The sequence below is a fragment of the Sitophilus oryzae genome, unplaced genomic scaffold, assembly GCF_002938485.1.
Source record: "Sitophilus oryzae breed Bouriz unplaced genomic scaffold, Soryzae_2.0 scaffold_1512_pilon_pilon, whole genome shotgun sequence".
Taxonomy (NCBI): domain Eukaryota; kingdom Metazoa; phylum Arthropoda; class Insecta; order Coleoptera; family Curculionidae; genus Sitophilus; species Sitophilus oryzae.
The window spans coordinates 2,663,340-2,678,776 of NW_022146184.1; positions in this window are offsets into that span (position 1 = coordinate 2,663,340).

The following is a 15,437-nucleotide window of genomic DNA, read 5'->3' on the forward strand; positions in this document are numbered from 1 at the left end:
AACGTTAAGTTGGTTGTCGCCTATTTTATGGTAGGAGGCTGGCAAGGCAGCAAACTGGAGGATACTGGAGGATTAGTTGATGTTTGGTGATCAAAATCTTAAAAATAAAGAAATTGTCTAAAAATGTGCTACAATACGGATAACGTATAATCCTTTATATTTAATTTCGTCCTTCATTTGTGTAATAATACCTAGCCAGTTTTACATAAAACGTTAAATGCCGAACGCTTATTTTGCTACTTTTTACTATCTACTACTTTTTCTACTATCCTATATACTATACAGAGAAAACCAGGCTACTAGTAATATAGCAAGTTGCCGGACGAATTTACGTGCGTTCGTACTCGAGATTCACTGCCAGCTAGTCGGCTAGTCAGGCAGTACGCAGTTGCAGTTGTGCTTGGACGGGTCGGTCGTGACAGACTAGGAATACGACGCGAGGAGTGCCGACTATTTATTATTTTCATTTTAAGTGTTTACCTTCACTTAAGGTAACATTTAAAATAAAAGTATTTAAATATTTATTATTTGAGTGTGTTTACAAGCCAAAACTAAAAATAAATAAATTCTCTAAACCCAAAACTCATTTCCAAAATTAAGAAATACATCAATAAAATAAAAAAAAAACTAAAATGTTACTCTAAATAATAACAAGTCTTCAAAAAACTACCTTCTTGTGCTAGACAGAAGCCTAGGCGGTCGTAAAATCCCCGTCTGACATTGGCTAACATATTAGGGCTAATACTTTGGAAGTCCTCTCGTATTTTTACTTGAAGCTCATCCAGATTATTAGCCCTATTATGACCATACACTTTGGATTTTACATAACCCCACAAAAATAAATCATTGGGAGAAAGATCTGGTGATCTAGGGGGCCATAAAATAGTTCCATATCCACTAACTGAACGGTTGGGAAAAGTATTGTTCAAATATTCTTGAACAATACGGGCATTGTGGGCAGGGCAACCATCTTGTTGAAACCAGACATTGTGGAATCTTTCTCTCAATAACCCACGAATTCTAGGGACAATCTGCTGCTGTAACAAGTCCAAATACTTTGTAACAGTTAAATTACCCTCTATAAAAAATGGACCAATCATATGCTACCCTACAAAACCACCCCAAACATTTAGTTTTTGAGGATATTGCGTGGGTACCTCAAAATATCTGTGCAAATTTTCCCGAGACCAATATCGTATTTGTGTAGGGTTATGACGACTCAATAAAGAAAAACTTGATTCGTCGGTGAAAATTATACGCCGAATAAAGTTTTCATTTATATTGGCCTTTTCCATTACAGATTCACAAAACGCCATTCGCCGAAATTGGCCTTCATGGAAAATTTCTTGAGTTTTGCGCGCTTTATACGATAGGTATCCATTCTTTCTAAGGACTCTTTTAACCGTGCTAGATGAAGAATCTATTACCAGGATGGAGGAATCTATTACCAATGAACACTTGCTTTAACTCCTGTTCTTCATTAATCAACACATCAGGCTTTTTTTGTTTTTGTGGGGATACATACCCATGTGTTTCAAAATTATTAATAACTCTTGATATAGTAGGTAAAGATGGAATTGGCCTGTTTACAAAAGTTTGTGGAAAAATTGTTTGTATATCTCGATAAGACCTATTTTGGAAATACCATTTACCATTTTACAATTTGATTTTTCTCACGAACTTCGTAAACAAATTTTCTTGCCTATTAAAACACGAATAAATACAAATTCTGAAACATTCTAATCACATATATCTACCCATTTTTATTTTATCGCATTTTTTCGCCTGCTTTTTATCCGGCGGACTGGTATACGCTAATTCGTCCGGTTCTGCCTATGTTACTACTACGGTGGTCCGGTCTGTATACTATCCCACTAGTGAAACGGATTCTTAAAAATAAACGAAATATATTATTTTTATTTAACCTCTCGAGGGCTGTAATTTCTGCGGGGAGCATTTTGGGGCATATGTTCATAGGAACTTTTTGTTTTTTTTTTATCTGTAGAATCACCCACCGAAGTTAGATACACTATTTTTTGACTAATAAAGCTACAGGTCACAGAATAGTTCAAAACAAAGCCCATTCATTCGTTTTTGCAGTGAAAAATTAAATTAAGAAATTATTAAATATATAATTAGACATCGAATATTGAGCTTATTAATAGATCATGCAAATGACTGCTCAAAGGCATCAAATAGCTAATTTAATATTTACGGCGCAAATAAAATTTTACAGTCGAAAAACCTCGGAAAAGTTTTCCAATGTTTCTGGATCGGAATAAGAGCAAATCGAGGCCGAAGTCGCTATAAATTTCTGGCCCGCAACACTGTCAGATCGAGCCCCCTCTTGGGCAATTTATCTGGCCAAGGCGCTATATTTCTATAAACGTTCTGGATGGAAACGCAAAAATAAATGGGGGGATTCAAATTTAAACAGCCTTGTAGTAATTAATCCTGTAGTTAATTAGATATATTATAGTGTGGAGTAATTTAGTTTCTTTGAATTTTTTTTTATTTTTTAAATAGTTTCGCTCTCTACCTGTTTCAGCGGAACAAGCTACAACTTTTGATTTTTAAACAGTACCCTTGGTATATTTTTTTTACATATCAGTAAGAACAATCTCCGGATTGTCACAGGGCTTTTAACAGAACACTATCTCCTCAACAAACACCTCAGTAGATTGAAACTAAGAAGCTGAGAAGCATTTAGTCATCGAAACCGCAGGTTGTGTGCACCGATAACAATAAATAAATAAATAAATAAATAAATAAATGCCTTTATTATCAAAAAAATTTTCAATTTGTAGACAATGGTAAACTAACAAACGAAGTAAAAAACAAGGTACACAAACAAACAGACAAAAGATAATACAAAACATTGTACAAATAATATTGTCAGTCTTATTGTTAAAATAAACATTTATAAATGTTTACAATGTGAAAGAACAAAAAAATAAAAATAATATTCAAAAATATTTAGCTAGTTTTATATATAACAAACATTAGACCAGTGTTTACAAGATCAAATTTGATTTTCAAAAAATAATTCATTTACGGCGTAGAAAGCCTTGTCTAGTAAATAAGAGTTCAATGCTCTGCGAAATGAAAAAAATGATGTTATGGATTTGATTTCAAATGGCAGGTGATTGTGCATTTTTTTCGAGTTGTATAATATTGAACTTTTAACTAACTCTGAGCGTGAGGTAGGTAGATAAAGATCTTGCTCCGCGTTCCTGAGTGATATAAGGTGTGAGATGGCCTTTCTTGAGAAGCTGATACATGTTTACGTATTAGGCAAACGGATTCAAATATAAATAAGGAAGGAAGAGTCAATATTTTTAATTATTTAAAAAAGTCCCGGCAATGAGTTCTGCTATTTGGTCCCAGTGAATATCGAACAGCTCTCTTCTGGAGCTTGCTTTAAAATGCGGTCAAATTGAGTCGCACAACACGTACCCCAGAATGGAAAGGCATACCAGAGGTGCGACTCAAAAAGTGCATAATAAACAGTTCTAGCCACTGACAAGTTAAGCTCCTTAGAAACAGAACTTAATGCAAAACAGGCAGAGCTCAATTTTTTCGACAGAGCTTCGATATGTATGTCCCATTTCAGAGAATTGTCCTCAACAAGCCCTAAGAATTTTACAGATTTTACGACGTCAATGGTGGTGTTGTTAAGTACAAAAGGCTGTAACGAGTTTTTATACGACAAAGCTTTAGTTTTAGAAATGGTTAGACTCAGGAGGTTCGAATCGCACCAAGATTTAATGGTGATTAAGTAATTTGATATAATCCTATGAAGTGCCGTGATGTCCTTGTTGCTCCAAGTGAAGCTAGTGTAGTCCGCAAAAAGACATATTTTGCCACTGATGTTTATGTTAGCAATGTCGTTAATAAAAAAAAGAAACAAAATAGGGCCTAGTACTGAGCCTTGTTGTACTCCACATTCTATTGGCTTGCTAGAAGACAACGTGGTATCCACCCTCACAAGTTGACTTCTGTTGCTCAGATACGACTTAAACCATTCGAGAGAATGTTCCCCTGAACCCATAGTGCTGCAGTTTATTAATTAGGATCTTATGATTTACACAATCGAACGCCTTAGAAAAATCACAGAAAATTGTTGCTGTAGAATGAAGGTTGTTTAGACTGGAGTAAACTTTATTAAGGAGGGAAAACATAGCGTCATTTGTGGACTTGTTGCTTAGAAATCCAAATTGATATTCAGTAAGTATTTTCTACTTAAACAGAAAAGATGCCAGCCTTCTTTTAACCAACCTTTCTATGATCTTAGATAGCGTAGGAAGGAGTGCAACTGGGCGATAGTTAGAAGCTTCATCTTTGTCTCCTCCTTTATGCAGAGGAATGATTATTGCCGTCTTAAGACATTTTGGAAAAATACCATTTTGGAACGACATGTTTATTAAAGTTGTTAGGTGATTCAGAGTGCTTTCTGGCAGATTCGAAAACATTTTTAAAGTTAGCCCGTCGGTCCCAGAAGAGGATTTATTTTTGATGGTATTACTTGTACTGCGAAGCTCTTCTAAAACTACGGGCGAAAAAAAGAAACTGTGTAAGTTTGCATTATCATTAGAGAGATAAGAAAGTGGATCATGATATGATATTAGTTAAGTTTTTCGCTACATTTACAAAGTAATCGTTAAGGTTCTCAGGTAAGGTAGAGATATTGCTAGACGAAGAAGCTTTGTTTCTCAATTCATTCACAATAGACCATGTTTCTTTAGCAACATTACCAGAATTGACTATTCTCCTATTATAATAAAGGTCCTTAGCGGCTCTTATAGTCTTATGATAATTTTTTCTGTATAGTTTTACGTAATTGTGGAAGAAGAGACTGTCTGAGAATTTTTTTAAGTGAAATAATGAACGCATGTTTTTAGAAGATATACGTAGACCTTTAGTGGTCCAAGGTTTATTATGCTTATTTTTTATAGGCCTAAGAGGAAAGGATTTGAACGCTAGACTGGTTAATGTTTTTACGAAAATAGAAAATTCGGTGTCGACATCATAAGAGCTAACATCATAAGAGCTAACATCATAAGAGCTAACACTCGATGTAAGGAATGCTTTTAATAGCGCGTCATGGCAGCTAATCTTGGAAGAATTGAGAGAGAGGGGCATTAAAAATAGCCTAATAAATATAATAAGTTCTTATCTGTCTGACAGAAAAATCTTATTGGAAACTGAAGAGAGAACGAAATTGATAAGAATAAATTCCGGAGTTCCGCAGGGATCTATTCTTGGTCCCACATTGTGGAATATTTTGTACAATCCCCTGTTGAAATTGGATATGCCAGAGGGTATTACTCTCATTGGCTTCGCGGTTGATGTAGCCATGGTAGTGATTGGCCTCTTGAGAATATCTAAATGGATGGCACAAAAGGATCTACAGCTAGCACCACAAAAGACAGAGGCGGTAATTCTAACCACCAAACGAAAACTGGCGCCAATCCTTTTTGATGTTGAGGGAACATTGATCGTACCTAAGAATGCTATAAAATACCTCGGAGTCTGGTTAGATAGTAAAGCAACATTCTGTGAACATGTTATCCAGACAATCACTAAAGCGGAAAAAACTCTAACTGCATTATCAAAACTAATGCCGAACATGGGGGGCCCTAGGTCATCAAAGTGTAGAATTCTTGTTAGCGTATTACATTCCCAATTGTTATATGCAGCTCCGGTATGGTGTAAGGCAATGGACAAAATAAAAACAAATCGAAATATAACAGCTCTGCAGCGCAAATTATGTATTAGAGTTTGTAGCGCTTACAGAACTGCATCTACTGAGGCAGTTGGTGTCATTGCGGGCATCCCTCCTATCCAGTTATTAGCTCGTGAACGAGCAGATAGATACAAGGGAGAGCTCAAACAAATAGCCAGGAAAACTGTGATGGAGAAGTGGCAGGATCAGTGGGATAAAGGAAAGTATGGAAGATGGACCTGGAGACTTATACCCAATATCGAAAAATGGATTGGCAGACCATATGGTGAAGTGGGATACCACCTGACACAAATGCTGCCTGGACACGGGTGCTTCCAAAAATACCTCTATAAGATGCGGCGGGCAAGCTCTGAGTCATGTTTATTTTATGGTGAAATAGACGATGTTGAACATAATTATACATTCTATTGTCCCAGACTGAACGATGAGAGAGATAATTTTAAAAAGGAAACTGGACTAGTTTTCACTGAAATGAACTTGATGAGAAGCCTTAAGGGAGGTGAATTATTATGGGAAACAGTAAACAAATGCATAAATAATATACTAAGTAAAAAAGAAGAGGAACAACGCCACATGGCGTAGGCAGCCCCCCACGTCGAAGTAATGCGTAAGCGGTTCCGGCGTGGTGTGCTTACTTGAACGAGGAGGGTTTTTTTAGCCGGTAGGAATCCGGCACTACCCAACTATGGGTGTCTTATGGAAGATTTTTTTCCCTCCTCATTGAAAAAAAGGTGGTACTTGTTCGCCATTCGTCGGGTATTCTTTGGTAGAGAAAGATATGTAAAGATATTTTTACAAAAATGTAATTATTTTTATTGCCTACAACCGCAGAAATGTTGATATATATATATTTTTAAAATTAAATCTATTTTTTACGTTTGCAAATTAAATCTGTTACTAAACCATGTACTCCAATCAATCAATCCCCTTGTTTTTGTATTTTAAAATCATACCCGCACGCCAAAAATCGTGCGAGAGTATCAAGCGTTTATCGTTCTCGCGCACAATTTGTTCCTTTTCCAATAAATCATTCTTCTCTCCAAACAATTCCCCGGTTAAAGTCAAAATAAACCGGCTCTTATTATTTTTCTCGCCCTCCAGATTCCGGGATAATCCATCAAAATAGGCGCCGGTATTAAATTCGAAATCGAACCGACCGGATGCTGGCGGAAGCAGTAGATGATCGAAGATGAAAAGCGGCGAGAAATGCTTGTTTTTAAGGCAGCTGAATATTGAGGTTCTTTTTAATATGATGCAAGATGGTGTAATGCATATCTGATGTTTAATATACGAGGAATAGAAAATGGGAGAAGTTTAAAAATAGGGTAAAATCAAGTTTTCAATTTTATTGACAAACATTTAAATCGGAGAATATTCCTGACAAATGTGAGGCTGGTTAAATTTGTTTGCATTTATTTGCATCCGTAGCCATTCGCACCATTGATATACAGTATCTCCCCGGATTGTCTTTGACAAGAGAAAACACTTTTTTATTATTGACATTTTGAGAAAAAAAAAATTTTTCATAAAAATTTTTGCTTCTTCTAAAATGATTAATCCCGTTTATACTTTTTGAAACTTCCATACCGTTTTACAGAAATTTTTTTTTTAATTGTATTTTTTTATACAATTTTACATTGTAGCCTTAGAGTCCTCCAACGATCCCATCAGTCACATTTCCTAAAAATGTATTCATTTGGCTACAATACTTAAATATACATAATGTCTTCCAATTTCCTAACGCTTAAGCAAATTATTCCTGTTTCCATTTGGATGTACTATACGTCTAATTGAATAATTTCTCTGTTAGCGGAAAACGCGGAAAACAGAGGTTGTAACTGAAAAGCGACAAAATTGCGGTTGCAAGCCGCGTAAAATATTTAAAACAAAATGGGAATTTCACGGTCGGAATACGATAATATACGTCGACTATAAATCGTCCGTTCCGCTAACATTTCAAAAAGAATGGGTGTTTCTGTTTGTTTCGTGTCGATACTACTCATAATAGAGTAATATTTTTTGTTATATTCCTATTAGTACATAGGTAACTACACTAAATACCGTATCAATATTTTTCATTTATGGTAGAATGTAGAATGTTTATGAGAGGGCTTAATCACCGCGAACTTACAGATCTATATTGAGTGTTCCCCTTTCTTGAGTTAAAGCGGGTGATAACTCATCATACAGTTTCAGGGCTTTTGACAAAAGCCAGTATGTGAGACGGCTTCAAAGAGGCCAGCTCTCCATCTACGACATCAGCCGTTTTTTTTAAACCAAAACCTATTTTTTTAATGCAAGATGGTGTAATGCATTATGGTATAATACAATTATAGAGGAAAGGTAGAATGCAGAAGAGGACTTGGGAGACGCAAGCACTTGGTTGAAATACTTACGAGTCTGGACTGGACTGAGCCCACACGAACTGTTTCGAGCTGCGCAGGACAGACAGTGTTATGTTATGGAGGAATAGAAAATGGGAGAAGTTTGAAAATAGAAAACTAAATATCAAGTTTACAGTTTCATTGGCTAGATTTAAACCAGATAATACTCCTGACGAATGTTACCATTTGTTTGCATTTATTTGCATCCATAGCCATTCGCACCATTCATATACTGTATGTCCCCGGATTGTCTTTACAAGAAGAAACACTTTTTATTATTGACATTTTGAGAAAAAATCATTTTTCATAAAATTTTTTGCTTGTTCTAAAATGGTATTTTTTTATACTTTTTCAAATTTTCATATCGTTTTAGAGAAAATTAAGAAAAACATATAAATTATGGTTGAATTTTTAAGTCTTAAACAGAGATTAATAACTAAAGTGAGAGGGCTTGTGGAATAGAGCATTTCGTAGACAAGTTTATTTTGTCACCACGCATCCCAGACGCGCATAGCGTTTAGGCGGTCAAAAAAGGAGGTTTGAAACATTTGACAGAATTAATTAGATTGTCAGTAGCTTTTTCTATTTCTAAGATATAGAGATAACTAAAATCTGTTGATAATCAGAGCAAATCGGAGTAATAAATTGTTTTTAACTGAATGTGCCTGTTCTTTTAGCTTGTCAGAATTGAAGCTTGTCAAGAATTCGGCATTTTTGTAATTTTTGTTTTGTGGTTGAGACCCAGACGAAACGTTTCCTTTAAAGGTAAATTTTATCTCGGTAATTATTTTAACTTACCTAATAGTAATAGTGAGTGCACATAATAATCGTACATTGCTGATTTATTTTTTTTAATTTAAAACATCACATTCTTTTCTGATACCTATGGAACGACTAGTTATTATACCTGGTATTATTTCCAGTAATATAAACTATTTTCTTCAACTGCTAGGTTCTTGTTATAGCATAAAGACTATCAAAAACATTGAATACTTACGGGATACCTACTGATACTCTGTGCGAGCTCCCAACCGTGCTTCCGTGTTCACTCCCAACCAAGTTAGATAAAAAAAGATACTGAAGATTGCAACCCTGAGTTGGAGTATGGCAAGGAGTATGGAGTTAAATAAATTATTATGTTCCTACACAGGATTTTATTTATAGGTTTTAATGCTTTAAAGTCTAATAATAAATTTTCGTTGTCAACAAAATAATCTAAAAAAACTACGAAGATTTCTTATTATAAACTTGAAAGATTAAGATTCGGTTCAAATATACAAATTTTAAATTTTTGGCGCCAATATATAGGTATGAATGCAACCTACTATATCGATAATGTGCTCATAGTTCGGGTTAGACGCCAAAGGCCGCGCCACTAACAAAGTCTTCAAAAATTAACGTTGATCGGTCTCTCTCACATGTTATTAGTATTCTCTCTGGCCTTAAAAATCCAAACGCGTTTCTATGGAAATATACCTTCGTTTTCATTCTTTGATAGATTATTTTCATAGAATTTTAATTAACGTAATTTTTTTGTTGTTTTAAAATGTTAAAGAAACACGAAACTTATTTAGATCAATGCTCCGCAAACGGTGATTATAGTTATTAAAAAATGTGATACTTTAATAACAGCAAATAATATGACATTAATCAAAATTAATAATAACCTTCTATAGTCTATCCAACGACAAAAATCCTTGACATTGATAGATGTGTCTGTCGTTTTAATTTCAAAGTAGTTTATTTTATTTCACAAAGAAATAAGTTGGTACAATTGGAACGCATAGCAGGAAATATTTGAAAAATGAATATACTTAAAATTTGAATGACAAATTTTAAATATATTAATTTTTCAAAATTTTGTGAAATTACTTGTAAATTTCATCAAAATATTGTGAAAAAAAACTGTATAAAACTGAAAAAATCTAATCGAGTTATTTTATTAAAACAAAAATTACGGTATGTGTTAATACAAAACAAGCAAAGGTGTATTTTAAACAAAACACCAATATACCAAAAAACAAATATATATAAAAAATATTTCTTACGTTCAAGCTTAAGCAACTTCCTGCCATTTATTATTACATCTATACTAATATATAAAATCCTTAAGGTCACTCACTGATTAATCGCGATCCTACTCAAACCACTCAACGTAAGAAGCTCAATTTTGGCATACAGATTGATTCTATGGTGTAGAGGTTCGATAGGAAGGGATTTTTCGAAATTTTCGAATTAAACACGCATATTTTATTTTGTTTTTTATATATTTTAAGATTTTTTAAAAATGTATACAGGGTGTTTCAAAAAATCTGGTCATTGATTAATCACGATCCTGCTTAAAGCGCTTGACGTAAAAAGCTGATTTTTGGAAAACGGATTGACTTTAGGGTGTAGAGGTTCGATAAGAAGGGATTTTTTGAAATTCAAATTCTAAGGGGGTGAAACCACCCCTAAAATATTAGAATATTTTTTAGTTAAAAACCGGTGAGTTTTTCGGAAAAACTCTTAAACATGTATATTTTATTTTGTTACATATTTTAAGATTTTTTAAAAACTTATACAGTCGGTTTCATAAAATATGACCATTAAGTAATCACGATTCTTCTTAAACTACCTGACGTTTAAAGCTGATTTTTGGTAAACGAATTAACTGTGGGGTGTAGAGGTTCGATAAGGAGGGGTTTCTCGAAACTCAAATTCCAAGGGGGTAAAAACGCCCCTCAAATATTACAATATTTGTTATTTAAAAAACGGTTAGTTTTTAGGGAAAACGCTTGGATAAGCATAATTTATTTGTTTTTTTTTTACATATTTTGAAATTTTTTAAAAAAATCATACAGGGTGTTCCAAAAAGTTGAGTAACTTCTTAATCACGATTCTGCTTAAACTGCTTGACGTAAAAAGCTTATTTTTGGCAAACGGATTTTTCGAATGTCAAATTCCAACGAGATGAAACTACCCCCCAAATATTACCAAGTTATATAATAATATCGCCATATTGTTTTTTCTCATGCTGACATAAATGTGAGCAAATTTTATCCAGTTTGTATGTTAATGGAAATTCTTGCTTTGCTTTATCATCACCATTACAAATGATTAATTCGACGCGAACGAAGTCGCTGGTATACACGCTAGTGTACTAATAAAAAAATAATATTGCTAAAGAATAAATAAAACTACGTAAATATTTTATTAATAATAACACGTTTTATCTTCTAAGTTGGTTTCAACTTTAATCTTATTTTTTTTAAACAGTACCTTTTGTTATTATATCTCTGCATTACTAAAACAGATACTCCAGTTTTTAAAATTTACAGATTACAATTTACAATATCACAACTAAAAACTGTGACATGAGAATTTTATGTATTATATTTCTCTTGCTATTATACAGAAATATTATTACCACAATAAAAGAATATATTAAACTATCTATATTCCCATTCAAGGGACATATTTTAAAGTAGAATTGATATACAAATTACAGGCTATTCTTATGCATTAGAAAGTTTCCTTAATATAAAATCGTTTTTATGGCCTCGTATACGGTCTAAGGAAATAAAGAAAAGGAGCGTTTTCTATTAAAAGTGCTAAAATCAATTCTATTTTCCCATAGAAGAAGGCGCTAGATCCGTGACATTTTTCGCATTTTCTCACCAGCCATTTTGCTGCTTTTACGATCTCAATTTAAAAGGAAATTCTTCTTTTAAGGGTTATTTGGAAAAAAAGAAGAAAATTAGGAAGATATAAAAAAATATTTATGAATTTCCTCGAAATAAAACCATATCAGAATCAAAAACAATGTCCTGTGAAAAGAAGAGAAACTAGTTTGGTAGTGGGAGATAATGATAATGATGAATTTTGAATATACACATATTTCCAAAATTATTGCATAGCGCTTAACATATTCGGTATGTAGGTATTACAGTTGGGGGTTGGAACCTTTGGTAATATACAGCAAGATAAAACACTACACCGCAATACACCAAATCACTTTTACTTTTACACTGGACGCGCGTTTCAGCAGATGATTAAAACTAAACAGACGGTTTTAAGTTACCTAAACAATATTTTGCACAAAATTTAACAAAAAATAAAAGTAGACTGTTACTTTTAGGTTTGTAATCAAAAAATTTGCAATTGAACTGATCTTTGCTATGACCGATTTCATATGATCTCTCCGTGTTATCTTCTGATCCAGATGTACACCCAGAAACTTACTACAGTGGACATTCTCAAGAGACTGATTTTCGTCCTTCGCCAACAAACTATAGTCTAGGGATCTATTATTTGTAGCAAACTCTATTAGATTTAGAAGCATTTAGTTTTTAGTATTGAAAATACTTCTGGCCGCGTTTATATGGGACCCATCTTTGAAAAAACGACATGCTCGATGCCACACGAGTTCAATAACCTGCCTAATCAACTCATCAACACGTAAGTCGATAGTTTAGCCGGCGTTGATCATCGAAGGACGTTTGGGGGCCGAAATGAGGTCTTATTAATTTATCAGTGTGTGTGTGTGTGTGGGCCAACTATTTTATGGATATGGATGTTTGTCTGGGCCGGCGGATAAAGAAAGCCCATATTATTATAAAAAATAATATGCGTCAAGGCATATGGGTTGTTAGGTACAGTTTGGCTATTTTAATCTAACTCTTTCCGTATGAGAAATAAGGGACAAATTATACGTGAGAGAGTGGAATTACATAAATAATAAATTTAGACCAATGCAATATTTTTTCTTGGCGCGTAGAATAGGTAAATGCATTAAAGGGAATAATTAATTAAATCATTAAGTTCCAAAACATAATACCTCTCATCTCATTGGATCTGCTGATACATTTTGCTAAAATTTAGGCTATTAGGACCTATATTTTTTATGGTTATTATTTTTTTAATTAACAACTTAGGCCAAAGAAAAACCTTGCATGGTTTCCACCGCCAACAGGCCTGAACATATGAATGACGCCAACACATGAATCCAAGGCGTTGCCAAATATTTATTGGGATAAGATTTTATCCTTTGAATATTGTTGTAAATAATAATAATAATAATAATAATTTATTTCCAGAAACAAAAATTACAAAATAATAATACTACATTGTAACTCCTACAGAGATAAATAAATTATCTGTGTGTAGGGCTGGATGTACCTATATAATAATTAACAAACTACTAATACATAACAACAATAATTAATACTAACCTAACCTAGTGTGCCAAACATGACTACAAATGATAACAGCAGGGTTGCTGTATTCACTTGTTATATGACTCATGAAACCATAAAAACCACAAAAAAAAATTCTATAACATAATTATCTTTTAAATCAAACATTAATTCTAACCCAATTTTTTATTTTAGTTTTAATATTATGTTTTGATGCTGTTAGTGATTTTAACTCATTTGGTAACCTATTATATAATTTTATTGCTAAATTATAATTATTTTTATTGCTTACTCTTTTAATCATTTTGGGTAACGGTATACTTTTGTTTCTTGTTATACTTTCTGATTGTAAATATATTGTTTTAAGACTATTGTAGTGATAAATTAAAGATTCTAAAGAAAAAAGTTGTTCTAAATTAAGTGGTAAGTTTGTTGTAAATAAAGTGTTTTTACTGATCATTTTTATTAATTTTTTCTGTAGATTATTCACAACATTCAAGTTATTCATATAAGCACCTCCCCATGCTATAATTCCATAGCTTACAACACTATGGAAAAAAGCATAGTAAATTAACATTAGTGTTTTAGTGGTCATAATTTGTTTTAGTTTATAAAAAATTATTGTTAAGTATTTTGTTTTGCCTATAACATGATTTATGTGCTCAGCCCAGCTAAGTCTATAATCAAAAATTACGCCCAAATATTTATAACTATTTACACGTTTTAGGCACTTATTATTAATTTTTATTTCTACCCGGTCTGGCACACTATCACAGTAATTTCCAAAGGTGATAAAAACAGTTTTATCTATATTCAATGACAACTTATTCAATGCTAACAATCTTGAAATTTTCTCCAAATAAAGATTCATGTTTTTTATTGTTTCCTCCCAAGTTTTTGCTGCAGAAATAACTGCTGTGTCATCTGCATATGACATTATTGTATTTTTTGATAAAGACTCCAAGATGTCATTCACATAAATTATAAACAAAAGGGGTCCAAGTATTGTACCTTGTGGAACTCCTACTTTTACCTCTCGATAAGAACTTATAGTATGATTGACTTTAACTCTCTGTTTTCTGTTGTTTAGATAACTATTTAACAATCTATGTGCACTTCCCCTTATCCCATACTGATATAATTTATCTAATAGCAACCTGTGATTGACCGTGTCAAAAGCTTTAGCCAAATCTAGGAAAGCTACAATTATTGGGATTCCTTTATCCAGATTATTATAAACTATATTCGTTATGTTTGAAAATGCATCTCTAGTTCCCATATTCTTAAGAAAACCATATTGATTCTCTGAGATTATTTTGTTATTTATTATAAAGTTATATAACCTACTATGGATTATTTTTTCAAGAATTTTTGCAATGTTTGAAATTAAAGAGATGGGCCTATAATTATGTGTTTTATTTTTCTCATTTGCCTTATATATGGGAACTATTTCTGCACTTTTCAAGGAATCCGGCCAAAAAGAAAATTCAATGCATTTATTAAAAACATGCATTAATGGTTCTGCAATATTCTCAGACAACACTTTTAGTGTAGTAGCATGGATATTATCTACCCCACCCGATTTATTTTTTAAATTATTTATTATTGTTTTAATTTCGTCTGTGCTAGTTGGTTTAAGAAAAATAGTTTTTGGATTCATTGGTGGAAGATTTATTTTTTCATCTGAGAATTTTTGAATTTTTTTACTTAATATGTCACCGATCTCACTGAAATAACCATTCATAGCTTCAGCTATGTGTTCCGCGTTTGTTATTTTTGTATTATTGTCATCTATAATATGTTCTATTTTGTTATTTTCTTTTTTTCTTTTTCCTATTTTATTATTTATTATTTTCCAGAGATTTTTTGGATTATTACAATTTGCTTCAACCAGTTTTTTTTCATGTTTAACTTTAGCATCTTTTATAACTTTATCAAGTATTTTTATGTAAGTTTTATAATCTTTTTTTAGTTGTTCATTTTTTTTATCTAGTTTCCACAAGTTGTAAAGATGTTCTTTTTTATTGCATGATATTATTATTCCTTTTGTAATCCAATTTTTTCTAGGCAATTTTTTGCCATTTTTATTTGTTTTTTTACTTTCTTTTGATTTACATATACAATTTTGTA